We start from the raw sequence: 26,692 nt of genomic DNA on the forward strand, positions 1-26,692 counted from the left end.
TGCCATAAATGAGTAGCTGTGCAGGTGCCATTAGCACATGCATCTTTTTCTGAATGCGCCATTGTAGGAGTAGCTGAAAAGCTGTTTGTACTACACAGTCAGAAAGTTGGCAGCAGTGCTGGGTGAAAAATGGCAAGTATGTTTCAAGAAAAATTCAAAAACTTAATGTTTACTCTACATCTTTTGACATCTCAATGAGAAATTGCAAAAAAATAAAGGTATTGAAACCACATATTTTTCAGGCTTTGGTTTAACAATTATTGCATTTTCCTTTTCTTGCCTTCCTACTCCCATTTTTGTTTGCTGTTTTCATTTCTTCTTTGTTTTAGATTATTGAGTTGAAGAGATTGAAGAAAAAGAAACAGAGGGAATAAGAAGGAGGAGGAAACAATGCCTGGGAATCTGTAACATTTTTAGAAGGCTAGTTTAATAGAGAGGCCTTTGTATATCTGTACTAAGGTTATAAATAATGTACCAGTAGGTGGAGCACAATGATACACAGGATAGCTTACATCTTTCCAATTTGATAGAAAACTATTTGGCTTGCTCAAGAAATGTCTGTTCAGATTGCTGTAGATCTTGCCCCCATCCTTTTGTTCTCTTATAAAAGGAATAGTGCTTTGTAAGATGACACTTTAAAAAGTTGTTGGCCTTTTGCTTCGTGGTTTGGGATGGTGACAATTTATGAACTGAATTGGTATATGCATATGTTTTACGTAAATGTGCAACTTTTGAAAAGTTGGAAAGATACATCTTTTAGTTAGCAAGGAAAAGAAACTAAAATATAATGGTTACAAATTTGGGCTTAAGCTATTCCTCCATTTCAAGCTTCATTTGTTTGCTTTCCACTTCAGCAGCTGCCAGGGGCACCCTTCACTAGGAGCCAAATATATCCATACCACCTGTCCCACTCTGAACTGGGGGCCAAACCAATAACTATCCCAACATTGAAGAACTGAAAAAGCATCTCAGCCTCAATTTCCATTCTATAAAAATAATCAAAATGGAACAATAACAGCTTTGTTATGCACTTTGCAAGCATGTGACTTACAATTACTGTAAAATCATCATTCCAAAAAATAAAAAAATAATTATTTTTTTTTAAAAAAGCTTGCAATCTGGATTGCAATGTCTTCCTCTCCAAATTTGGTAAATGCCAATATGTTTTGGCTGGAATTTAATGCTGTCATATATCTATTTTATTACAGGTTAAATTTCAAGGTCTCCTGATATTTAGCCTCTCCCTTTGATGTGTCTCATGCCATAGCAGCTGTGAGGAAACATATGGATTTGTGGGTATAGAGACAGTTATCTGAGATTCTCACAGAACCCAACAGCATATTTATCCCTATAGACTGGAAAGTTATTCTGCTCTAAACTTTGCATGTCTCCCACCCAAAGTTCATAAATAAAAGCACATTTTGAACCCCTGCCGTTAGTCTGAAATCCCAAGGTAAGGATTGACTGGAATATATTGGAACAGATCTTTAGGTTTGGACTAAATGCTAGTCTTAGATCATCACCATGCCTTTCAAGCACTCAAAAAACTACTGTAAATGTTATTTTGATTCAGGGCCATGCAAATCTTGCCCAAATTCTGAGTGCATGAGCTGTCAGCAAAGAGCTGTATAGTTGTAAGCAGGAGGCAGTTCAATTCAATTTGAGTGAAACTTGTCCCCAGTTTCAACATGGCAAACTTCTCTCCAAATCAGCTGATTAGAAAAAATGTCTTATTGTGCCAAGATAAAAGTAGATAAGCCAGACCACTCATTTGCTTTTTTTTTCCAGGGAGAGTTTAATGCAGTTTATTAAATGGAGAATCCAGAACAGTAATCAACGCATTCACTGGGATGTGAGTGCAGATATGGTAAAGCAGTGAATGACAGCCAAGGGACAGAGTATGCTTCTTACTCATTCTCTCCATCCATGAAATCAGTAACTCAGATCATTTGTCTAAATCATCTACTATTACTTTGGAGTGATTCAGTGGAAGGAGGTTGAAAGACATCCCAAGAAGTTTTGTTCATCTAATTGGAAAAAAACAAAACAAAAATAACAACTGTTATTATTTGAAAGCTGGGGCCAAGGGAGAGTTGGCTTAGCTAAAGCAAGTTTTGACTCCAGTTCACATTGTGCAGGAGTTCAGCCAGAAGTTATCATATGATTGGGTTTTGGGGATTCTTTTTTTTTTTTTTTTTTTTTTTTTTTAAGTCTGCATGAAATAATATAGCAGTGGTCGCAGTCTAATCAGTCAAAATTCTAATCCATACATGCCTCTCTGTTCCTTGCAGAACTCCACAATTTGTAGCTTTGTTAAGAGTCTCAGAATAGGCCAGATCTAGAACCTCTGGTCTGCTCTGAGAACACTGCTGAGCATAAAAAGAACTTGGTGCAGAACTGACTACACCAGCTACTTCATATTTTTGTCCTTACCCTGAATTTTTTCGTAATTTTAGATGACAGTGGGTTTTCAGCAATTGGCATTGTCACATTGTTATTGAGCCTGGTCAGGCTGGATCTACACAAGCAAACTGAGACAATTTGCTTTGACTTATTTTAGAGCCATTTGAAGAGCTTTTGCTCCAAAGTTTATTCAAAGTTAACTTTTCAGTCATTTGTCTTCTGTGAAGTGCAAAATAAAAATATAAACAAATACAGAAATTAAGTAGAAATTACCATTTTTAAGAATGTTTGAAAATTCTTCATATAACCTACATTTAGCTACATTCCATGAAACATATTTGGTGTGTCTTTAAAGTAAATATCTATGGAATAGTGGAAGTTCAAAGTACAGGAAAAGCTTTCACTAATCTCTCACCCTGGGATTTATGTAAAATCTTGAACTACATCATTTGCCCACTCTTTGTAGAGTTTTTTTAAGATTTCTCAGAGCACTGTAATTAAGAATGACATTTTCTCAGTCATAGTCCAGCTGGCCTCATCAACAAATAAACTATATTCCTAAGCACATATCAGGGAGACACATATCAGGACAATTCAGCATCTAAGAACATTTGCGAACCAAACTCCAGTGGGCTATAGAGTAATGTAAAATACATGAAGTCATTGGATGCTTTCTTTGCCAAACCCAGGCATAACTTACCGATAATGATTATATTCAATTTCCGTTTGTTTGCTGAGTTGTTTCATCTCTCTTCCTCCACCTCCTCCTGTACCTCCAAGTGAAGTTGTGGTCTTGAAAATGATTCTTGCCATTCAGGATTTCAGCTGAAAATGAAATTTCAAATTGCAGAATATGTCCTTAATTTCAGATAAATGAAAACATACCATTAAACCAGATTTTGAAATAAACATTAATATTCTATATTTATACAGTTATATATGACAAAGCTTTGGCATAGCATGTCTTCTCTACTGAATGAACTTCACCAAATCACACACAAATGGATATTAAAAAGAAAAATAACTTAATGCTATTTCTTCTGTACGGTTTCATTTTACTCTTTCTCTTCTGTGTGCCATACTGAAAACAACAGAAGTACCTCAAGGGTTTTCATCTTATTTGATGTGTGTTCAGTTGAAATGGGCTGTGGTCTTCTGCTGACCTATTTCTGATTCATGTCAATTAAGCATGAATAGAATCAGGCCCATGTAATGATGCAAGGATTAAAAAGATATATGGTTTCCATGACACTAATCACAACTGTTGGAAAATGGCTCCCCTCAGAGGTAGTATTGGAAGCATGCACCAGTCCAGGATGTCTCCTTGCTACAAGATGTCAGGATGAAAGAAATTGTGCACTGTCTCTTAGCTGAAAATGCATTGCAAACTCTATTCTACAATGCACAAAATGTTGCTAGTTTAGTCCATTCCCTTTATGGCAAATGACTGTAGCTAATGAATACAATCTGTTGTAATTAATCATGGGGAAAAAAATAGTAGGAATTTAAAACTGAAAATTATCAAGGATTAAGCTTCATTTTGAAAAATTTAATGTGTTTTGAGGTTGCATTAAAGGCATGCAGAAGAGATTGCCTGCCTGCAGTCTAATGTTTTGGCTTTAAAAAACTTGAATTAAGGCAAAATAATTAATCAAATATTTCTATTGATTTAAAACTCAAATACTTGCAAGATAGAAATTTTAACATCAGTCCAACCAAATGTTTAGAGTGGCTCTGTGCCAGGCCCAGCTATGTTTTGAAGGATTCTCTCTCTCAGTAGCATCCCATTCAACCCTTTAAAACTTATGGAAAAATCTTCTTGCCTCAGAGCTGTTAATTCAGGATAAAACATTGGCATATACTCTATCCTATACATGTCTGAGAGATTCTACTAAAGAGAAGAGAGGTGACTTGCTTCCAATATTATCTCCCACCACTTTTATGAGATGTACAAAAATTTTATTGAAATTAATTTTTGAAAAATTTAAAATATTAAAAGATTTCTAAAAATTACTCATACTTTGACCATAAATTCATTTTGGAATATATATAATATATTTTGACTGAAGCAAAATATATATTTGACTTCTTTCTGAAGCAATGCAGTAGGAATAAAATAAAATAAATAAAATAAAATAATAAAATAAAATAAAATAAAAAAATAAAATAAAATAAAATAGATCATTTAATAAATGGAACATATTTTTGATGTCTACTGTTTCATTGGGTTTCTCCAATGCAAGAAGATAATAGAAGACATCAGAAGAAAATAGCAGGTGGCAGATTCAAAGTAGTCAAAAGTAAGTGGTTATTCAAAAATGAAGGGGAAAAATATATAAAATGAAAGTCTCTAGGAAGACCACTATCACCCCAGAAAAGTTCAGAATGTGAGAAAACTAAGAAAAAAAAAAAAAAACTTACTGCTCAGTAGCAGTTATAGAAACAAATAAAATTCTAGGAATTATTAGGTAGGTAATAGAGATCAACTGAAGCACAGAATTTTGCCACAGCATAAATCCATGCTGCATCCTGAATCAGTCCTCAGACTCAAGAACAACTTCAGTGGAGTCGGAAGAGGTACAGATGGGGCAGCAGCAATGGTAGCAAATGCACGGAGCAGCCAAGTCAACAGGGCTCTCATGACTGAAAGGCCAGCTAGGGTGAAATATGACAAAGCTTTAGAGAATTCTGAAAAAATAAAATGAAATAAATAATAAATAAATAAATAAAATAAAATAAAATAAAATAAAATAAAATAAAATAAAATAAAATAAAATAAAATAAAATAAAATAAAATAAAACTGATTGTTCATCAACTCCTTCAATATAAGAACTTCAGACCATAAATGGGACCCAGTGGGTGGCAGGCTGAAAGCAAGCAGCAGCAGGAACTTCTTCACAGAACAAGTCAGTAAGCTGTGGGCCTGCAGGCATATTGTGTGAGAATTTATTATGGAATAATTTGTTGTTAAATGTGTACATACCACATCCAGCTCAGCAAGTCCTACTGTGACAAATTGCTAGAGTCAGATAAGAGACAGTATTTCATTTTAAAATTTTATTACTCTGTAGTAAAGCAAGGGTGCAAGCACATTTTCAATATCTAAAGTAATTTCAGATTTAAAAATAATGCTTACTGAACAAAACCACACACAGAGAATTTTTATTTCTCTTAGAGATAATGACAAGGCCAACATTTTCACTTCCCTCAAGCTTTTCAGTGGCAGTTCTGAAACACTTGCTCACAAAGTCTCACCCTGTTATAAGGTAGGCAGGTAACATTTTGGTTTGGGTTTGTAGATGGCGAAATAAGATAAAGAATGACTGATATGCCCTAGATTTCAGAGTTTTGAGCCATCCCCATCTTTCACTGAAAAGGAAAGGTGCTACTGTAGTTCCCAGGTTGTGAAGGATGATGAGGGGACAATCTTACTTGGAACATATATCTAAGCTTAAATGAATGAAGAAAAAAATGCAGTTTCAGAAAAACAAACAAACTAAAAATCCATTTACACCCAACCCCCCAGGAAAGCAATACTTTTTTTTTTTTTTTCTTTTTAAGGAAATGAATTGAAAACATACAAATTGCTTTGTGCATTTTCCTTCCTTCAAAAAAATACAATAATTTAGAAGCCATAGAATCTGAAATAAACCAGCATTAATTAGTGCATGACAAATGGTAAGTCTAACATACTGCAACATGACAACATAACATAGTTCTTCATTTATTCCTGTCCCCTTGCTGAATGGAACTTTCGCAAGGAAAGATGGAACAAGACCAGAGGTTGTTCTCTTTAATAACAGGTAATAACAATTAACACTAAATGTTAGATATGAGATAACAGGTGCAGCAAATGAAGCATTTTCCATAAAGCAATCAGAACTGCTGTTTTCATAACCCAGTGAACTTCTTTCATAGAAAAAGCAAACACCCAAATCTCAGGATAATCTTTAAATTGCCTTTTAACTATGAACATAAAAGCAACAATATTTGTAACAGAACCAATAAGCTTTTTGGATACTCTGAATGTCACTATATTGACAAAGGGATTATCTGTGACAGCCAAGATGCCTTCATAGGGTCTGAGTTTGAGAAGGATTCTTTCCTGTACTTCAAAAACTGGGTTACTAGCCCACAGCTCTGAATAACACCAGCCTGTTTTCACTAAGTTAAAATTTCACAGAAATTGCCAATACGATCCAGACAATGCACCTCAATGACAGAGTGATAGAATGTCACTCTCCTGGAGGAAATGATATGAGTGCATGAATTAGTGCCAAATGGTCTTCTGTTGTTTAGAAATCTATCCTGTATAAACATAACCAAGATCATTACCCAGTGAGCATTCATGCAGCATCATCTGTTCATAACTTTTAGTCATACTCTATTTTTATGTAAACCAGAACATAGGACATTGCTTTACAGTTCAACTGTAAAAAATTGTGCTTACATTTGACATTATATCTCCACGTCCCACAGCAAGAAAATCTGCACATGTCAAGGAGCAAGAGGAGAACCCAGAATGCAGCTGAAGGCCAAGGCATGGCCATGGTAGGAATTGCTCCAAAGATGTCTTGCTACAAAAGTGGTAGTGCCAGGCAATGCTTGACTATGCAATGTGTGTGCCTTGTGTAAGCAGTAATGAAGCAAGCCTCAAATATTCTGCCTCAGTGAGGAAGAATGTCTCTTGCTACTACCACTGTTACAGCTACCAGCGTTCTTTCAAGTGACATATGGAAGCAGTACAGGGCTGTCTTTGGCCAGATTTTTCCTGCGTGCTCTGGTTATGCTGTGAGGTGCCCTCTCTTTCCAGAAGACTGGAGATGGAGCAGTCCAGTAGAGCTTCTTCTCGTCACGAAATGTTCTCACATGGCTGTTGCTGAATATGACCATTACTGGCTCCAGAAATAATGGCTTCATGTACCACATTATAAAAATAGAAATTAGTCAGTTTTCCAATTCAGCTGGCAGTTTTTGTTTTTAATATTTTTATTACTGCAGACATCATCGTCCAGCCATCTGCTAAAGATGAGACAGACAATAACTGAGCAGAACTGGAATGATTTTTGCTGCATCTGCAGCTGGGTGTTTCATTACTGTACTCTGATGGGGAATTGATGGGGGAGGTATTTTGTTCTTTTTATAGAGACAACAAAAATGTGATGCACTTCACTGTGAAAAAGGTTGCTGTTGTTTACAGGAAGACCGAGTGACCCATACTGACCCTTGCTCACTGCTGTCCTATCACTATTACATGGGGAGAAGCAGCAAGTCTCTCTCAGTACCTCTGTCACTCCTGGTGTTCTTTTTTTTTCTGATTGCTGAATTACTGAGGTGTTGGCAAGTTTAAGATAGGAGGCTAACCCACTCCAGGTGCCAGTCTAATGACCCTGTGCAAAGAACTGTCCTGTACCTTGCTTTCCATGCTTTTTCTTTTTTTTTTTTTTTTTTTTTTTTTTTTTTTTTTTTTTTTTCCCCACCACCTCTCTCATCATTCTGTAAATGGCTTCCAGAGGAACACCAACAACAACCTCCCCTTCAAATATCTGTTAGTCACTGGGCTCTTCCAAACCTAAATCCAGAATTACTCCAGAACAGACAATTAGGATGAGTAGCTTTGGCCAGCTGCAGGCCAATTTGATTCTACAAAGACATATAGACTCACTTACACTAAGATAACACAGATTTAATTATATCTTATGAACTAAAAATCTATATCTATAAGAAAAACACTTTTTCACTCCTTTTTTTGGGTTTGTTCAGGGGACCAATTTGGCAAAAATAAATTGTCCAAATCAAACAGTACATGTTAGTGTTGCTGTTAAGTCCAAGGTGGTAGGTGCCCTGAAGATGTATAAGGGCACACAGCAGTCTTCTGCACACAGGAGTTGAAACTGGAGCTTTGAAGTCATGGGGTAGCTTTTACATTAGAAGCCTCTGTGCTTTGGTGGTCTTTGCCCAAAACTGCTCCAGCATAGCTGCTCCATCCATCTGTGTCCTCTCAGCACAAATACAGTTCCTTCTACTGGGTTGTTAAACAGCTGGTAAAACTTGCTGGTCTAGAAGATGCTTTATAAACAAAAGATTTACCACCTGTGTAGAATTAAAAAAAAAAAAAAAAGCAAGAATTATCTCTATCAGGTTCAATAAATCTCAGCAGGAAAACAGAGAAGAATTAAAGAATGGGGAAAGTACAGCTAGAAGCAGCACATAAATGAGCCCTGATCCACTGCCCATTGATGTCAGTGGAAAGACTTGCACTGACTTCACCGGATTAGGCCTGTTGTGAAGGTCTGCAAAATGCTACCAGTATATTTGAGGGGTATTTTCAAAACTAAATGGGATGTTTTTTTAAAATCAATTGCTTATATAGTATGATAGTGCTTCCCAGCATGCCTCTGTCCATAAGTAACTGAGAGAAAACATGATCATATAAGAACTGTAGCAAGGAAAAGCCAAAGATTGAAAATCTCTCTAATTAGCTGGGCAGAAACTTATCTATGCCAAGAAGAAATATAGTTGAGGACAATAAGCAGTAATATATTACAGCTGTTCTTTTTAAAAGACACAAAGAAAATTATTTCACTGTTTTCTTTTTAGATTTCTGCTTTGTTTTTCCCCCCATACCACATTTCTTTTTAAGAAATCCCTTAGCACAGTTAAATTGGAAGGCTATATAGGAATTCTTAAGCCTCTTTATTATTTTACCAGATGAGGGTTCAGGCATGTTGTCAGGTCATTTGACCTCCTTAAATACATTGGCAGAGCTCTAATATTTATGGCCAAGAAGTTGTCTTTGCTTCCTTTTCTCAGAGTTGTTTAAGTAATAATTTCTATTAATTATAGAAAGTACATCTGTAATTAACTGAAGAAATACTTTACTTTTCGCCCAGACCTTCCTCATATTTTACCTGATGAGTCCAGTGATTAGAGAGATAAAAGCTGACTTATGAGCCTGTTATTTTTACTCACTTAGACTTGGTAAAAAGAATAGGAGTAATGAAGGAAAAGGTGATCAATACACAGTAAAAAGATCACATATGTGTTTGCAATTTGAGTTCAAAAATACCCATGTTAGTAGAAGAAGTTGAAAGTGCATGCTTCAAAAGAAAGCCCAGATTTTATGGTGTGGTTATACGCAATATCTTGATTTAGAAAGGATTATGCATAGTGTAGTGAATACAAAGAAAGAAGAAAAAAAGAAAAGACTGGAAAAAAGACAGGGATCATCGTTTCAAATTGAAGAGCATACAAACTTACTTCTAAGTACGTTGCCTATAGTATCTATTCACCCCAAAGGAAGGTTGTACCAAACTGGTGCATCTAAACTCAAGTAGAGATATTTATGCTCCCTGGAAGAATGGGATGGTATTAAATGTAGATGAATTTCAATCAATTAACCAAATAATCATTCAAGTTAATATGCTTTCTTCAGCAACCTAGTTTTTTAGACTTTAGTGCCAGAAGTCAAGCATGAAAGATATTATTGCAAATACAAAATAAAAGTGCCTGCTTTTTACAAGCACTGTCAAGATCCAACGTGCATCTGAAGACAGTGGTAAATAAAGCATTTACTACCACTGAAGTAGTCAGCCATTGCTCTTGGTTCTTAGCTAAAGACTGCTGAGCTTACATTTTTGCTCATAGATGCGACATTTTTGTCCTTGGAGCTTTGGTATACGTTTTCACAAGTGCTTATGCTATTTAGACTGTTTTCAGCATCTAAACCTCTGAGCTTATGGTAAAAAGCTTAAAACATTGGAAGTGGAGGAACTGTCAAGTTACACATTTAACCATTCACCATCTCCATCAGAATAGCCTAACTCAATAAAAGACCAGCCTGCCAAAGCACTTAAGTATGCGCTTAATTTCTGTCACGTCCATGATCTCGCCAATCAGCAAGGCATTCACACGCTTTAAGTCAAGTGGTCTGAACTTGGGTAGACCTGTGCGCTGTCAAGAGTTGGACTTGATGATCCTTAAGGGTCCCTTCCAACTCAGGATATTCTATGATTCTATAAGTATTAGTTTCAGTACTTTAGCATTCAAAGCAATTTAGTTTCACCACCACCACCACCACCACCCCCCCCCCCAATGGGGGCACTGTGCACTTTGCAGCCCTTTGTTGGCTGTTCCATCAAGGGCTGTTCTAGCAGACTGCTCCGGTCGCCTTGAGTGTGCATGCACCGGCACTCTGCAGAGTGCCCCGACAGAAAACAGGAAAGCTCCAGGATTTATTAAAATGCACACATTATTCAGCTCAGCACAGATATTACTTAATTTTCTAATCGCATTCATAGACTGCAAGAAAAATAGTACAGGTATGAATATAAAATGCAGAACTAACATACTCATTTAGAGTATTAATGAACATACACTCATTTAGCAGTGTTCTGGATCTGCACTAGGACACCTTTTAGAGGCTGTGTATTTGGCTGGCTTTCTGCAAACACATCACTGGAACAATTACAGGAAGGTATGTAACTGGCTGGTTTCCCTTTGCCTTGAGAAAAAGTTGCCACCACAATGAAACAAGTGTGGTGTGAATAGGAAATGTACCCTCTCTGTTTTGGTATGCAGGAATGTGTTATCAAATGATCCTCAGCAATGAAGGTGGACAGCACATGACAGCACTTCATGCATGGGATGAAATATGAGAGGATACTGGTGAATGAGCGACAAACTTGCACTGTTCTACTGCAAACATGTCCCTGACAATGGGAAAGTGAGCCAATTAGTAAGAGTGGGCTTCAATAACTCCTTTATTTTTTCCCCTTGTGGTAACTACATGCAACTATGGATCATATTTATTTAACATCAGCTTCACTGGAAGTTGAATCTAAACCACAGAAATGTTTTAACCTATTAAAAGGGAAGTTTTCACATTGTTGAGCATGTACCTAAGCACAGACCTTGCATACTCAGGTCTTGAGAAACAAACAGGCTATAACTCCTGTAAGGCTGTACATTGGAACAGGCTGCCCAGGGAAGTGGTGGAGTCACCATCCCTGGAAGTCTTTAAAAGATGTTTAGATGTAGAGCTTAGGGATATGGTTTAGTGGGGACTGTTTGTGTTAGGTTAGAGGTTGGACTTGATGATCTTGAGGTCTCTTCCAACCTAGAAATTCTGTGATTCTGTGATTCTGTTCTCTATAGGTCCATTCTTTTTTCCTAGTGTTTTAATCCACTTCCATGTACAGAAATTTTCTCAGCAAATCTGTAAGCTTTTAGTATAGATATGTACCCAATATATCATATGTATGGAAGACAGCAAAAATTCAGGTCTGTGGAAGGCTTTTTTTTTAGTTAAAGCAAAGTTGTGACAATAATCTTTTCACATGCAAGCTCTCCAATTATATATAACAAACTGTGACTAAAACTCTCAGTCCATGGGCTTCTATCACATTCAAATTCATGCTAGATGTAGCAAACAACGGTTTAAATGAGGGCATGTGTCATAAGCATGAACTAAATGCCTTCTACCTTTTCCTAAAATGTTGTTTCATACTTGCAAATTTATTTACTAAATAAGTCCATGTCCTCCAAAAATAACTGCATCCTATGTAGGATTTTTACTGGATAAAACAAGTTGCATCCTATCTAGGATTTCCGTCAGATAGCTGACAATTTTCTTTCTAAATATTCAAAGAAGGCCTTGTCAAAAGTCCAGTCTACCAAAGCAGGAACTGCACAGTGTCATTGGAAAATAGAATTTTGATATTTTGATTTTTGTTTATTTTTTTAAGATTACATGTAGCACTTGTCATGCCCTGCCAGAGCATGTACCATACTGTTTTTCTCCATTTGGATTTGCCCCATCCATTGCCATTTTATCCTGGAGCAAGAGCCTCAGACACTGAGGAATAAGAAGAGTGTATAGTGAGACTTTCCATAGACCTAGCCGTCTATTTCTTGTGTGAGCCAGACACATATGAATTCACAGGGAAGTAGCCCTCTGGAATTCATGAGAAAACACAAAACAATTCTAAAAACTGACCAGGAAACCACAAGTTAAATAGGCAGATTACATCAGACAGAAGCTTGCAATATACATACCATAAGGAATGGAAAAGGAACAAACTGCTTTATTGTTCAGTGTATTAACACACAAAAGCATCTGCACAACAGGTGCTTTTTTTTTTTTTTTTTTTTTTTTTTTTTTTTTTTTTTTTTTTTTTTTTTCCTGACAGAAGGAGCAATACCAGGACAAGAGGTTTGCTTTAGATGGACCCTCTCTTATCTTGACCTTACTGTAGCCCATTACTAGCAATATGTGCAAGACACATCCATAAATAAATATATATATATATTCAATTCCATAATGAGTAATACCATTTATAACAAAAGGTGGTGGTTAAACTGACAAACATCCAGAAATATAAAATGTTCATAAACACTAGCAGGGACAGGAAGTCTGGATAGCTAGAGAAAACAGGATCGTTACCTGTCAGAAATGATGAGGGCATATTCCACAAGGAGAAAATGGGCTGCAAGCTACTACTTGTGGCATCTGAACCACTTCATCTGGTTTATCACTGAGGTTAAGAATCACTGTGTACCCCTTGAAAAAGCTGAGGGACCAAATCAGGCAGTGAAAGATAAAGCCAGTAGGTTCACAACAAGTATTCCCAAGAGAAAATGATAGGCAATGATCCCAAAGCTCTCTAGGCTGCAACCATGTGCCTTGTCAAAAGAAGACAACTCTTGGGAAAAAGAAGTGAATTAAAAATACAAGCACCCCAAAGGATTACTCCTGTCATTCTTGTTTGGAGAGCTAACATTTCAGGGCAAAACACCATTCCTCAGTTTAGTGAAGACTAGGAAGGATCTGGAAACACTGATTGCCATAGAAGGGCTGAACACAGAGAGGGAAATTGTAAAAAGTGACAGGGGAAATTAGAAGGTGCTACATCATGTAAGAGTTACAAATATTCAAGTGTGCTTCTTTTGCACTTCAAGTCTTCAGGCAATAAACTGAAGACAGAGGTCCTAGCACTGATCCCAGCACAGCACATGTGCTGCCCCTGATGTGACTCAAGGTGTTGGAGTATCATTTATGAAGAACAGTCTTTCACTGAATCCAAATCTTCAGTTGTAACAAATGTGCTTTTTATAGTTGAATCTTAAAAACAAACAAACAAAAACACATTGACCAAAGCAATTATATAACTGCTTAGGGATGTGAGCATTCAAGATGCCTTACAATAATCTGCATCTAATTTAGTAATAAAATTCTCAGAGAGCTGCAGCAAGTGGAAAGATTACAGACATAAAAACACCAAATCAAAGAAGAGGTTATATTATCTCTTTTTAGCTCATTAAAATTTATACCTCAAGAAATTAAAAGAAAAAAATGAACTGATAAACCCTCTGGTTCTCTATGTCAGAATTTCCCGTGTGTGTCTGAAAGTAGAATTTTGCAAGCAGCTTTAGGTCTGAGTTGCAGAAGGAAGTTGAAATAATGGAAAATACCTAGAGGTAGAAAAGTACAATGTGTTTTATAATGGTTACAGGAAAAAAATAAAATAAAATCTGTGAACTAGGATTCCTGGGTTTGATTCCTGATTTTATCAGAGACTGGCTGAAGACATATCCAGCTCAGATGTTTCAACAGCTAAATAGTTAGATGCTTGGCCACAGCAAGATGATTCAGAGTGCCAGTTAGGAACCTGTCTCCTTTAGTCACTCAGCAAAGAGATTTTTTGGGGATATGTGTATTGCCAGGCTCCAAAAATAGTCACTGGAGACTGATAGGCTGCTCTTGAGGATGACTCAGAGCAAAAGCATTAGACATTTATTCCTGTAATCATAGTCTGGAGGAGCATAACTCTCATTGTCTATTAGATACAAAGCACATAAGTGTCGCTGAGTTACCTGGCCCCAGCGCAGTCGAGGGGAATGAAACCCTCCCCTTCTGTGGAAGCCTGGGCAGCCAAGAACATTGCCACGTCAGATGCAGGCTTGAACTCCCTCTTGAGCCCCAGCTGCCCTGGATGCCCAGGTGGCCTCTCTGCTGGCTGGGGCTGACACAAGCAGGGGACAAGCCAGCTCTCTGCCCAGGGCCACCAGGGAAAGAAATGTGACTCCACTCTGGATCTGAGCTATGGCTCCATGGCTGACAGGAGTGGGCCTGATCTGAAACATCTGACCCAGGCAGGGCCATTCAAGCCTGGGTCCCCAAAGTGGAGCAGGCAGGAATTACAGGGCTATAGAGAATAAGCCGAAGGATAGCTTAGCTAGCATGGCATTCACTGTAGCAGTCATGAACCTCAGTGAGTTTCCACTTATGCAGGTTTCTGACATGCATCTGGTTTTATGAAACTCTTTCCAAGAACAGAAGCAGGCATTTCAAGACTAGACCATGACTCGTTATAATGAAGCAGTCCTAGGAGCTGCCCAGGGAGATGCAGTGTTTTGGTAATGATATTCACATTTCCTGGTGGTAACCAGTATTTGAAAAAAGTCACTGATACACAGCAGGACTGGGCATAAAGGAACACTTCGATATTAGAATTGATAGCCAGTATTTTCTACTGTGAGGAAGCTACCATTTCAGCAGATCCCAGGTGCTTTTAAGCCATGGGATCAATATTCTAGCTTCCTTCTAATTCAGAACCCCTTTATAGGCAGTGGCACCTCTTTCTCCCCCTCTGAGCTGGTCTCTTGAAATTGTAAATATTCCAGAATAAGGCCTTTGATCTCCTATTGCTTATCTACCTAAACTGTGCGCTTCAATTTCGCAGCTAGTGCCATAGGCTTCACAAGCAGAATAACTACAGCTGCACCCATGCAGAACAAGCAGTGCTGGCCTGCGCTGCTCCAAGAGCTGCACTGCTTGAGCTGCACCATGCCAGGAGAATGGAAGGAGTTAGCGCAAGCCTCTCTGATCACACTGTCTGCCTCTCTCTGCAAATGCTTGCTATGTCTGAATATGAAGAAGTATGCTTTCTGTTGTCATATTGTTCATTTTCAAAAGGTACACAGATTTGCATAGAACATATTTTCAGTGCTCTGAATGTGTTGAAGGACTATATTCGCATATTTTTGTTTCTAGAATAAGCTATTTACAGTCTTATGGATCCCAACATTTAAGATTTAAGAATCTTTGTGGATTTTGTTTGGTTGGTTGTTTTTTCCATTTATTAAATCAGTAAAATTTTATTGTTTTAATCTTCTTATGCACTATAGCTTTACGCATGAGTTTTTGATTTATTAGCACCCTTAGCTGTTAACTCTTTAAAACTGAGTTACAGAAATAAAATCATTTTCTGAGTAGTAAGTCCTTATAGACTGTGAAAAGCTGTTGATAACAATATAGCAGTACTGATGTAAATATATACGTACAGTATTTTCTGTGTGGTTAGACTACAGTCCAGAAATCTCTCAGTGTAGTCTCTTTCAAAGGTACACACCAAAAAAAAAAAAAAAGACCTTTCATTACAATGAAGAAACATAGCTAGAATCCAATATAGTGAATGGCTGTATTTCAATAAAATAGAAAAGCAATAAAAACAGTTGAAAATAAAGAGAAATAAGTTGCTCTTGAACTGCTTGAGCTCTCAAATCTACAGCTGAATTATAGAAAATCTGATAGATAAACCTAGGTAAAATGATGTAATTTCATTTCTGCTTCTGGGGGAAAAGAGGAAAGGGGAAAACTATTGTGGTTTTGAAATCACAACAGAATGAACTCATTCTCATTCTCTGACCTATTCATTTCTCAATACTTATTTTTATAGCTCATGTTACAAAGTTGTGTAATGATAATTTATAGGTCAGCTCAACAGAACCAGGCAGACAATACTTAATATGATCCTTACTGTTCTGGTTCACTAGTCCAATGGCCCACATTGCTGTTCCTCTCCCCAAGTCCATTTGAACGTTTCTCACAGAGAGGTGCAAGGAAAGGAAAGGCATGAACAAAAATATGGAAAAAAAAAAGGGGGGGGGGGGGGTGAAGGGCAGACTTTCAGACTTTTATATAATTCATTAAGGAACACTTCTAAAAGCCCCAAGAGGTGGCAGTCAGCAAGGGCGCCACATTCTAAACACAATTCAGAGAACGCCTACAGATTTGGTGCCCATACCACGCATGGATAAATACTTATTTTCTCTGAGTTTATGTCTCAGACTGGGTTCGGCATTCCACCAGCTCATTGCTAAGCTTCCAAAGCGATGCAAGTGTGGCTTCCCATGAGCACAGAACTGACAATTCATCTGTCACCAGTAGTCACATCCAAGTCCAGTGAGACAGAAACACCCACACCAGAGGCAAAATGTGGTTCCTATGTATAGAAATTCTATTTTTAGCCACTGAGTTACCTAAAAATAAACTCCTACTCAAATGCAAGAGTTTCCTTCAGTCCATTTTATTAGTACTATTAAAATAAAGTCCAATTCTGATTTGCAAGAACTGTTCCTACTCTAGCAGTGTTAGGTGGCTGGGTTCCAGTATCCTGTGAATACACTTTACATTCTTCTAAAGAACTGGGCAGTTTCAAAAGGACAGTACTTTATGTTTTGAAAAATATCCCTCAGTGGTTTTCTGCCAGCTGAAGCATCCAAAGTGTCTGCCCTCAAAAAAGATTCGGTGCTTTTGGCAGCATTTTCAAGCTAGTCTGTTTTTTCCTATCCTGAAACATTTTCTTTGCCAAACAGTCATCTGAAATAATGTTCTTACATAGAAAATACATGTTCAGTATGCCTTGCATTCATATACTGCAAAGAAGCCAGTAGGTGAGAAGTTCTGAGGTCCTTCAGGACTAGCACTGGATTACAGCAAGGGGAGATATTTTGCTTTCAGCTTGAAAGTGAAGACAGTGGAAGACAGCAAATGTAGTAACAAAGCACTGGGATTTCTAGGGCCATATCTAAGACTGTCACTCCCACAACTGCAGAATCATGGGGCAGTGATTCAAAAGAGTGCTGTAACAATACCCTGTGGGGAAGCCCATTATGAAAAGTCAGCCCCACACTGTAAGGAGGGGAAGAGGTCAGCAACAGTCTCACGATGTTCGGCTCTGGGTCAGCAGTACCCTGGCTATGTAATGGGCATAGCTGCCCAAGGTGTTTCTAAGATAAAAATGCTGAAGGACTGTAAACAGGACAGCAACTCCAATGTTGTAATAGAAACTTCCAAATTCTGACGTACAAGTGTTTTCCGCACTACTGTTTGGGAGTATCCACAATGAACTTTAACTAAACAAGGAGCCAGCCTTACAATTCAGATTACAGATTAATATATAAAGTTCCCAAACAGAATAGGCGTTGGAATCCTTTGTTATTTCAGGTTTGAGGGATCTGCGTGGAAATCTCAGAAACCATAGACTGCATTCCTTTATAAAAAATAATGAATTCAAATGTCTGTTCAGAGTATGTGAAAAAATATGTGAAAAGATTTTCAGCTGCTACAACAGTACACAGCACCCTAGAGTTATGCTTAGATGGTTGAATATCAGACTATTTCTGACAAATGTAGGTGCCCCTCCAGCTGCCTGTCTTATTTTGCTAACAGAAGTTGTCACCCTGTCAGCAGAGCAGGATTAGTAAGCACTCTTCTCTGTGAACTTAGACAGCTCTGCTTAGGCTGCTCTTCTCTGCTAACGTTAGCTCAGATTCTGTGGCTTGCACTGAAGTGGTTAAAGAACGTGTGTGTTCATTCCACACCTCCAGATACCATTTTTCTCCTGTGATCAAATCATTCCGGAGGAGGTTCAAATGCAGGTCCCAACAACTTGCAGACTGATGTGTCTACAGTCTAAAATATCATCACATTCAAATTTAATAAGAATGTTGCAGCATTATGACAACTCTACTGTTCTTCAGAACGAGAACTAATATTTTTTCTGAGGCAGCTTTTTAAATTTCATGATGACCTTGTTTTTCCCTCCCTCTCTCCTTTGGGCAAAAGAAGTGCAGTTTTTCTGAAGACATATAAACAAACACTACAGAAATTAAAGACACATACTTCCCACTGATAATCTCTTTCAGCTGGACTTCTTTTGTGACCCCAGAATTCAAAGAACTCATTAATTTTCCTTCAAATTCTCACAAGGAGCCTGGCTTTTTTATTTTAAAGCAGTCTATGTGTTCTCAAGGTGTAGTATAAAATGTGGCATAAGCTCTCAGTGTGTGCTTCAGGAAAATCAAGTAGCCACCTTCCCAGTTACCAAGCTGAGAAATATTCATTTTCTATGTATAGTTTTATGGAGCAGTTAATATTTTTGGTTTCTTCCATGAAAAATACCTGTGTGAAATGCCATGGGCTATTTTACATACAAGAGCAGGTGAGATAATCAAGTGATCCCAACTTTTCACCTATATTCACAAGAAGCATTCAACATCTAAGTACTGTCAATGTACCTGTCACACTGCCATGGAGCAGACACAGTGCCTGTATGAAGGCAGGTACAACAAACACAATCACAAACAGCAATCTTTCAAGGGACAGTGACACATCAGCAAATGACCCCCAAAGCTATTTCAAATGTCATACAACTGAAAATAATAATAAAATCAAGAAAATCAGCATGTGCAGACATTGTTGCAAGGCAAAGGACAACAACTGGGATGTGTTGCTAGGGCCTTCAGCTAGTGCGGCCTCCCAAGGCCTGCCTGTGCAGCAGCTGTCATCCTGGGATGGGCACACAAACCCCTGGCCCCACTGGTGGGCTTGCTGGTCAGGCTGTGCTCTGCCCTGACTGTGGTTGTGGTCTGAGTGTGCAGGCCAGCTGTCTGGCTAGGCAGCCTGCAAACAGGGCCCTTGTCCAGCTTATCTGCTGTAAATTGAGGGAGCCTTTTGAAAGGAGGCCTGGCACCAGGCACAGTTCATCTGGCAAGGCAAGAGGTGGAGGGCCTGGATGATTGCAGTCCTTGCTGCACATGAACCAAGTGTAAGAGCACAGAGCCATGCCAACCTGTGGAGCCTTCCCCTGGGAAAGGCTTGTTGGGCTCTTGCAGCCTTCCAGCCTTTTATGCCAGTTGTCCATTTTACATGTCATCCATTGAAAAAATTGCCTATCATCTTTTCAGTTCCTCAGATTTCACCTCCTCTGCTACTCATCACACTTTTAGCAAGTTTTCTGCAATGCCTCATTTCTGTAACACATTTGTCTATCTCAGAGGTCCCTTGCACTGCTATTTCCATCAGGTTTTTCTTCATTTTATTTTTTTTTCTCAGTCTCAGGTTGCCCTGACTAAGCTCTAAAATAGCCCTTTTCAGCTCTTCCTCTGCTACTAATCACTAAATCTGGAAGAGTACTTCTGAGAGCTCCAGACATCACCTCCTTAGTCCTCCTTCCCTTTCTGGGATCCTGCCAAAGGCAACAGGGTAATCACTGGACGTAAAGGGTCAGTCACACTGTACAAAGGTTTTGTTAAATAAATTTTCCTTAAGAAAAGCCTGCCCAGCTCTATTTGTGATGCTGGCCTGATATTTTTAGGTTCCTGATTTAATAATAAGAAAAACAAAGCCCATCTAAACTCACCATCTGATTGCTAAAGCAGCAATCTGAAAGAGCATTTCCTCCTCTAGTGACAGCTGAATTGAGATCTGGCTTTTCTTTAACTTATTCTTTGGCCTCAATACTTGGATAATGTTTTGTTTGTGTTTTACAGTTTGCTTACCAGGCAGTTTCTCCAACTGCTCATTGCTGTACGCTTTCTTTCAGCAGTATATAGTTAAGATATGAGATCAGGATATATGACAGTGACAACACAAATATCCAGTAGGTCCTTTTAATCAAATAAAGAAGCATAGGTAAATAACTTGATATGATATTGGTTGCCAAGGAAATATTGTTAAAAATGGTTTATCCATTTGATCTCCATATCTTGAGCTGTATGTTCTGCAGATAAGTCTTCCCTTTGGATTTCTTTGTAGTAAAATAATGATTCTTCAACATGTCACACAGTAGACAGTCTTAAAAAAAAAAAAAAAAAAAAAAGAAAGAAAATGCAACTTCATTTAATCATAGAACTAACTCTTAATATGGTGGACATTAGTTGCCTGAATCTCTAATACACATAGAAGCCTCTGTTGGTCAGATTTAATTACATTTCAGTTGTGACTAGTCCTTGGGAGACCATTGCTAAGATTTTCTTTAGTCCATGTAACCAAGTTCTGTATGACTTTATTCATAGCTGCTGTTCAAAATTAGACAATCTGTCTTTCTCCCACATGCTGGAACATTTTTGCAGTAATTCTAAACTGCCTCATATACATGTTGTAAAATGTTCTGCATCTGTGTGGTTTCTGAATTCCAAATATGCTTGTGTGTTACCATATTACAAATGTGCATGGCAGAATCTAATAAATCTAATGGTTACTGCAGTGTTGCACATTAATATTGTGATTGTAAGTCTTGGCAACAGGCAATATTTTACTAATTTTGAGCGTCATGTTATATGCAACCATCATGACTGCAGAAAGAAAAGCAGTGTAGAAGACCAGTAAATTAACCTCTGGATGCTGTGGCATAAGTCTATGGACGATCTAGACACAGGCCTATGGAGGCATGTGGCAAAAGGGAGACAAAATTGGAGGAAGACTCCATGCTATTTCTTCTACCATTATCCCCGTGTTAACAGGCTATAGCATTGAAAGCAGTTATACACTGAAGTGCACTAAGACTGAAGTATGTAGTGGTACAGAAGGAACCAGATATCTAAGATTGGTCATGGCAGACAATGCCATTTTTGCAGTGCAAAAATGCATTAAAACAATTCTCATGATGTATTGTTACAGAATGCCAGATTCAGTGAGAAATTTAACAGCTGAAACATCTGGTGGGCAACAAAGGCAACCAAACAGTTATATTCACCAACAATACTTCAGTTAAAAAAAATGGGGGGGGGGGGGGAAGGGGGAGGGGAGAGAGAGGGGGAAAGGAAGACAGGAAAGAAGAAGACAGGCAGGCAGGAAGGAAGGAGCAAGCCCCTCTGGAAATATTTTGGAATTTACAGACAAGAAAATATTTAAAATAAAACAAAATGCAAAAAAAAAAAAAAATCAAAACAAACAAACAAACAAAAAAGAAACAAGAAGATAATGTTAAAAATATAAGGCCTAACGTCAGTATATCATGACATATTTTTTATTGAGTTCAAGCTCAGATACCTAATATACACAAATGAAATATGCGTTTTATCAAGTCCTTGAATATAGTGTAACCATTTGATTTAGTGGATTAATGTATCATGGGAAGCTTCATCTAGGAAGAAAACCCATTCTCCAGAGGTAATTTGTGTACCCTGAAGATACTTTCCAGTTCTAGGGAAACACAGTTCGGTGTGAAAATAAAAAGAAATTCTTCTGGTCAGTTCAACAAACCAAATCAAAACAGTTTCATTCTTCAATATTGAAATATGTCATTTGAACTTAAAAAAAAAAAAAAAAAAAAAAAAAAAAAAAAAAAAAAAGAGCATGACAAGATGTGGTTATTTCTGCATACCAGGAAAGCTGCAAGAATGATTATATTTCAGGTACTTAGTCAATCTGATAGGGACTGAAATCAAGGAATGAAATGCTGGAATTTCCTACTGGGTGGTCATCCCAATGTGTATCAAGTCTAGAAAATAAATGTTTCCTTTTCAAGGAAATATCTCATTGAAGTAAGCAGGGGTTATTGAGGTTACCATCTCTGACACAGAGATAGTGGCAAGTTGGTTTGAGAAGGAAGGAAAAATTCTAAGTGAGCTTACATAAATAAATGAAGCCCAAAGCCAGAATCCTTGTTGTGCAATTATTCTTCTGCAGTGTTCAAAAATAAAAGGTTATTGGCCAGAATTTTGGAAGACTTCCTATCTCAGTGCTTTGAAACACAAATAAGATACCCCAGAACAGATAAAGCATTGTAACACTCTCCACATGAGTTCCTCATGTGACACTAAAGGATAAACGTGTAGTTATTCATTTCTCTTGTACTGATGGGTAAAGTCTTTCACATTTACTGTGGAATAAGACTGTGCAAACACGCAGAACAGTTGACCCGTGGTAATGTTTCCCAACAATAAATTTGTCATGTGTCAAAACTCTCAATAAGCAATAACTATACAAATAGCATTGTTTTTTTCAGGTGCCACTATCTCAAAGATCATAGCTTTCAAAGACAGCTGTCTTTTCAAGTACCGGCAGCCCTAATAAACAAGAACACAATTTTGTTATTGTTTTGTATTGAGCAGAGCGTGACTAGTGAAAATATTTGGAGGCAAGTGAGAGTGCATCAAGATAGGAAGGAGCTTCTGGGAGGTTTTATTTAACTTGTTTATTAAGACTGGAATTTAGTTTAGCACAAAACTTTCTGTGACTTGTTGGAAAAAGTTTTCAGTCAAATGCAGAACAGCTGTGCTCTCCTTGAGTTGCACTAAACAATATCTGTCACAGAGTTCTAGTGAAAAGGGTCTAGTTGACTGCAGTTTGAGGGACAAGAGGAAACTGCAGAGTTCATCTTAAAATGATGCCGGTTCAGCACGTCCTCAGCAGGTCAAGAAGCAACTTGTCTCATTCCTCCCACAGGTTAAGATGATGCTGCCCAGCTGCAGCAACTGAGTGAGAAGCTAAGCTGAGTTATCTTAAGCACTTAAGATGTTCTTGTGCCTGTGTGGTGCAAAGCGCTAAAGAACAGAACACACATGGTTAACAGAAACACTAGCAGAAAATCTGGGCTTAGTCCCAGCAACATGTGACATCAGGCTTAGGAGAATGTATCCCAGGATTGTCTGAGCTATATATAATGGGGCTCCCTAATATCTTCCTTCCCAGAAAATGGCAGGAGAAGCTCTGTCCTTACTGGGGAACTGGCATCACTAGAATTTCACAGATCTTCTCCCGTGCTGTAAAGTGGTCACACTTGCAAGGAATCGATTTTCATTAGAGCAGCTCTAAGTGAAGTCAAGCTGTGAATCAGTTCAAAACTGCTTTGAAATAAATATTTTGCTTCTTGCAAGTTGTTGAAATAGGTGCCATGATCGGCACCATTGATCCTGCTTTTCTGCCAGGTCCTATAAGTATCCAATCAAAATAAACAACTAAAGTTTTTAGGACAATGTTCATTCCTCCTCTTGGCGATCATCAATAGGTAGTAAAGTGAAACCAGGCATAATGTATTCTGTATGTTATTTTATAGTCTGCATGCAAGAAATGAACAGAGAAGTACAATGGTTAAAACCAAATCCCAACACTATAAACTGGAGTTATTAATCTAATGGATGTCCTTAAATAGGTTTATTAATACTCCAAATTGTCTTCTGAAACATAATTAGCGAATCTCAAATTGTTAACTTCTTGAAAAGGTGTGTATCTGAGAAACTGAAAACTTGCTCAGCTGCTACGCAATGTGGAGTTGCCATCATCATCATCAAATATCTCTGAGTTTAGCCTGTTCATCTGGAATGTAGAAATCCACACTTGCTTCTCTTTTGCATGAACTGAATCAGCTCCTTGAGCCTAGTTCTTGTCCCTCCGTGTGATTATTTTACCCACCTTAAGGAGACAAGCTCCTCAGTTATAGCCTTTACACTGTATTCAGAAGTTCTCTGAAGCACAGAAAGAAAAAGGAGAAAGACTTTATTGTGTCTTCCTGCCTTGCAAGTCCTGGATTCTTTCCTTAGCCCTAGTGGAATTAGGGAGGCTCTCATAATGTGGCTTGGTCATAAATTCTCAAAGAATACCTAAAAGAAGGCTGTATGGATTGCTGTCGTATACATACATACATACATATATATATATATATATGCATGAATCTAATAAATGGCTAACATCCCCCCCCCCGCCCCCCCCCCCCCCCAGTTCATCAGTTAGATATACCAAGGGGACTCACATTCACTAAACAGGAAAACCTACATATTTTTCTTTCTACATCCATTTTAGGCGTAGCTGGTTGTTTTTGTTTTTGTTGTTGTTTGTGGTTTTTGTTTTGTTTTGTTTTTCCAAGGTTAACCTTTTCTTGTTTGTTCGTTTGTTTTTATTTTCCTTATGTCAATTCTCCTTCCCTTCTCCTGATGTTTTCCTTACCCATTTTCTTATGCATACAAACTATGACCATATCTGTTTTATAACATGGTCGCTCTAAAAGCCCATATAGCTTTTCAGTAATAGGAACACTGAAAGCAAGAAAGCAGGGGAAATAAGGACACACCATTAAAAGCAAGTTTCCTATAAAGCTCTGTCTTCCCCAGCTAGGTGTGATATTGTTTATGAAGCAGCAGAAGGATACTCATTTTCTGGCTTCCAACACTCTGTCTGCTCTGGGAAATTTAATCTAACTAACAGTAGGCAAAAATATTATACTTTGACCAGACTTCACATACCGTGAAGAGAGAAAGGGTTGGGACATAACTATTTTTGACCAAAATGTTTCTAAAATTGAACCACTTTTGTGTTCCTGTTCAGTAAAGAAAATAAAAAAAAATACATTTTTTGGTGAGCCACACAAAAATAAAAACCTCTTGGACTTTTATTGGAAAGAAAAAAAAGGGGGGGGGGAATAGTATACTCAGTAGCAGATTCAAAACAAAATAAATCTTTTTTTTTTTTTTTTTTTCCCTTTTATTTTTGGACAAGGAGTGTCAAATTCTAACCTTTTGCCTGAAGAAGCCCAAAACTATTCAGAGCCTTTCTCCCAAGTATGGACATGCAAAGAGAAATGATTAGCTAACAGAATAAGGGCAGTCCCTCTTTGCATTTCCTTGGCTCTTTCAGTTAAGAAATGTGACAAAGATGCTGTGAGACCTGCAGATTCTGTCTCCAGTTTTTCAGCAGGTTTATATACATGTATGCAAGCAAGTCATGCAATAGAAGATACAAGGGACTATCTTCTGAAGGGACTTCCAGAATTGTGCTGCTGACAGGATTAGATTTATATGAGTAGCTTTTGTTTATTTTATTAGTGTCTAATTAGGTGTTTTGATATTACACCTATTGTGACAGCAGTTAAATGCCTGTGTGGGGTGCTTACAAATAGCAGTCTCTTGTTCCTCATAAGAAGCAAAAAGCAAGTATCTTATTTCTGTTGTTACTTGAATGCCTTCACAATATTTTCCTTGTATGATCAATCATTTGGAGGCAGTACGGTCAAATAGACTTAACAAAGAACTAAAAAACAAGAACTCATTCTTGATTTATCACTAATGGAATACTCAGCCCTTGGCAGCACTAATACTGTTCTTTGTGAACATTTCCCAGCTGTGTCAAACAGAGCTGCATCCAACAGTATTTGTATTACGATTACTTAATAGTCCTCATTTTCTTTTGCCTCAGCTACATGGATTATTCAGATAAGATGCAGTGTGATCTATCAGCTATAATCACCAAGTTATGTTACAGATTAACACTTAATCGGTTTGCATGACACTATGCAGATTTCAATTACCAGCCCTACTCCAAGTATTTTCATTGTCCTAAATGGGACTGTCTTTATCTGACGCATGCGCAGAATTATGCTTGAAGGTCAGAAACAAAACAGATAACTTGGAAGATTATTCCACCATGGATCTTCCTTGGCAACATATTCTATAATTGTCACATACCACAAAAAGGCCAAAGAACATGCAACTTCTGTGCTAGATCCTACATTGAATTCTTACTGTCATCAAGGGACTGGTTTTCAAAACTAGGTGTTACACCATATTGTGGCATTTCTGTCATCAACATGAAAGGCATAGCATTTGTTCTTCTGATGTGGTATGTTGATTTACTTGTTCTATAAATATGTTTGTGCAAAAACAAAGCCTTAACCATAACCTTTAAGACTTTAGTGACTTTATAACATTCAGCTGTGGAAAGCGACAAAGAAAAACAAAGTCCTTGATAGGAAGGAATTGCAACTCTCTTTTTGTGACTGGTTACAGATATTTTGTAGAAAATGTGACAGAAATTTCAGGTGTAACCTGCCAAAGTTTGTACATACACATGAATTGCAGGTAGCAGGTGACTTTTAAGAGCAGAATGTAAGATGAAGAGTGATATGTATCTTTTACATCATCCAAAAAATTACAAATTCTGATTGTACAAGTGTTAAATTGAACAAACAAACAAAGCTAAAATGAAGGAGTGCTCCTTTTGCTAGATGTTTTGCTTATCCTTGTGACAAAAATATTCTATAATAATTAGATTGCAGGTATATCTCAAAATATGGCATAGCTTTTCAGAATTTCTTCAGAAATAAAACTATTTCTGCTTAACAGTAACTGGTGTACAAATCTCTCCCTAAGACAAAAAGAAACACTGCTATATTATACACTCAGAAAAGATTAGTTAATCCTTCTTTATAATATTTGAGATCCAATTTA

The 26,692-nt window shown here is 37.6% G+C and overlaps 2 long non-coding RNA genes across 13 annotated transcripts in view; one reads left to right on the forward strand and one right to left on the reverse strand.

Moving 5' to 3' along the window:
• LOC106016894 (uncharacterized) overlaps positions 1-26,692 on the forward strand; it is a 313,059-nt gene that overhangs the window by 238,445 nt on the left and 47,922 nt on the right. The window lies entirely within an intron of this gene.
• LOC106016889 (uncharacterized) lies at positions 1,776-3,772 on the reverse strand. 2 transcript variants are annotated; one of them, XR_001189916.5, is made up of 3 exons: positions 3,504-3,772; positions 3,104-3,228; positions 1,776-2,027 (listed from the first exon to the last, which is right to left on the reverse strand). It is a non-coding gene; the product is annotated as an uncharacterized lncRNA (long non-coding RNA). The 2 variants fall into 2 exon arrangements; XR_001189917.4 differs by having other exon boundaries at positions 3,429-3,772.

This window comes from Anas platyrhynchos, chromosome 5 (assembly GCF_047663525.1).
Source record: "Anas platyrhynchos isolate ZD024472 breed Pekin duck chromosome 5, IASCAAS_PekinDuck_T2T, whole genome shotgun sequence".
In the NCBI taxonomy this organism is placed as follows: domain Eukaryota; kingdom Metazoa; phylum Chordata; class Aves; order Anseriformes; family Anatidae; genus Anas; species Anas platyrhynchos.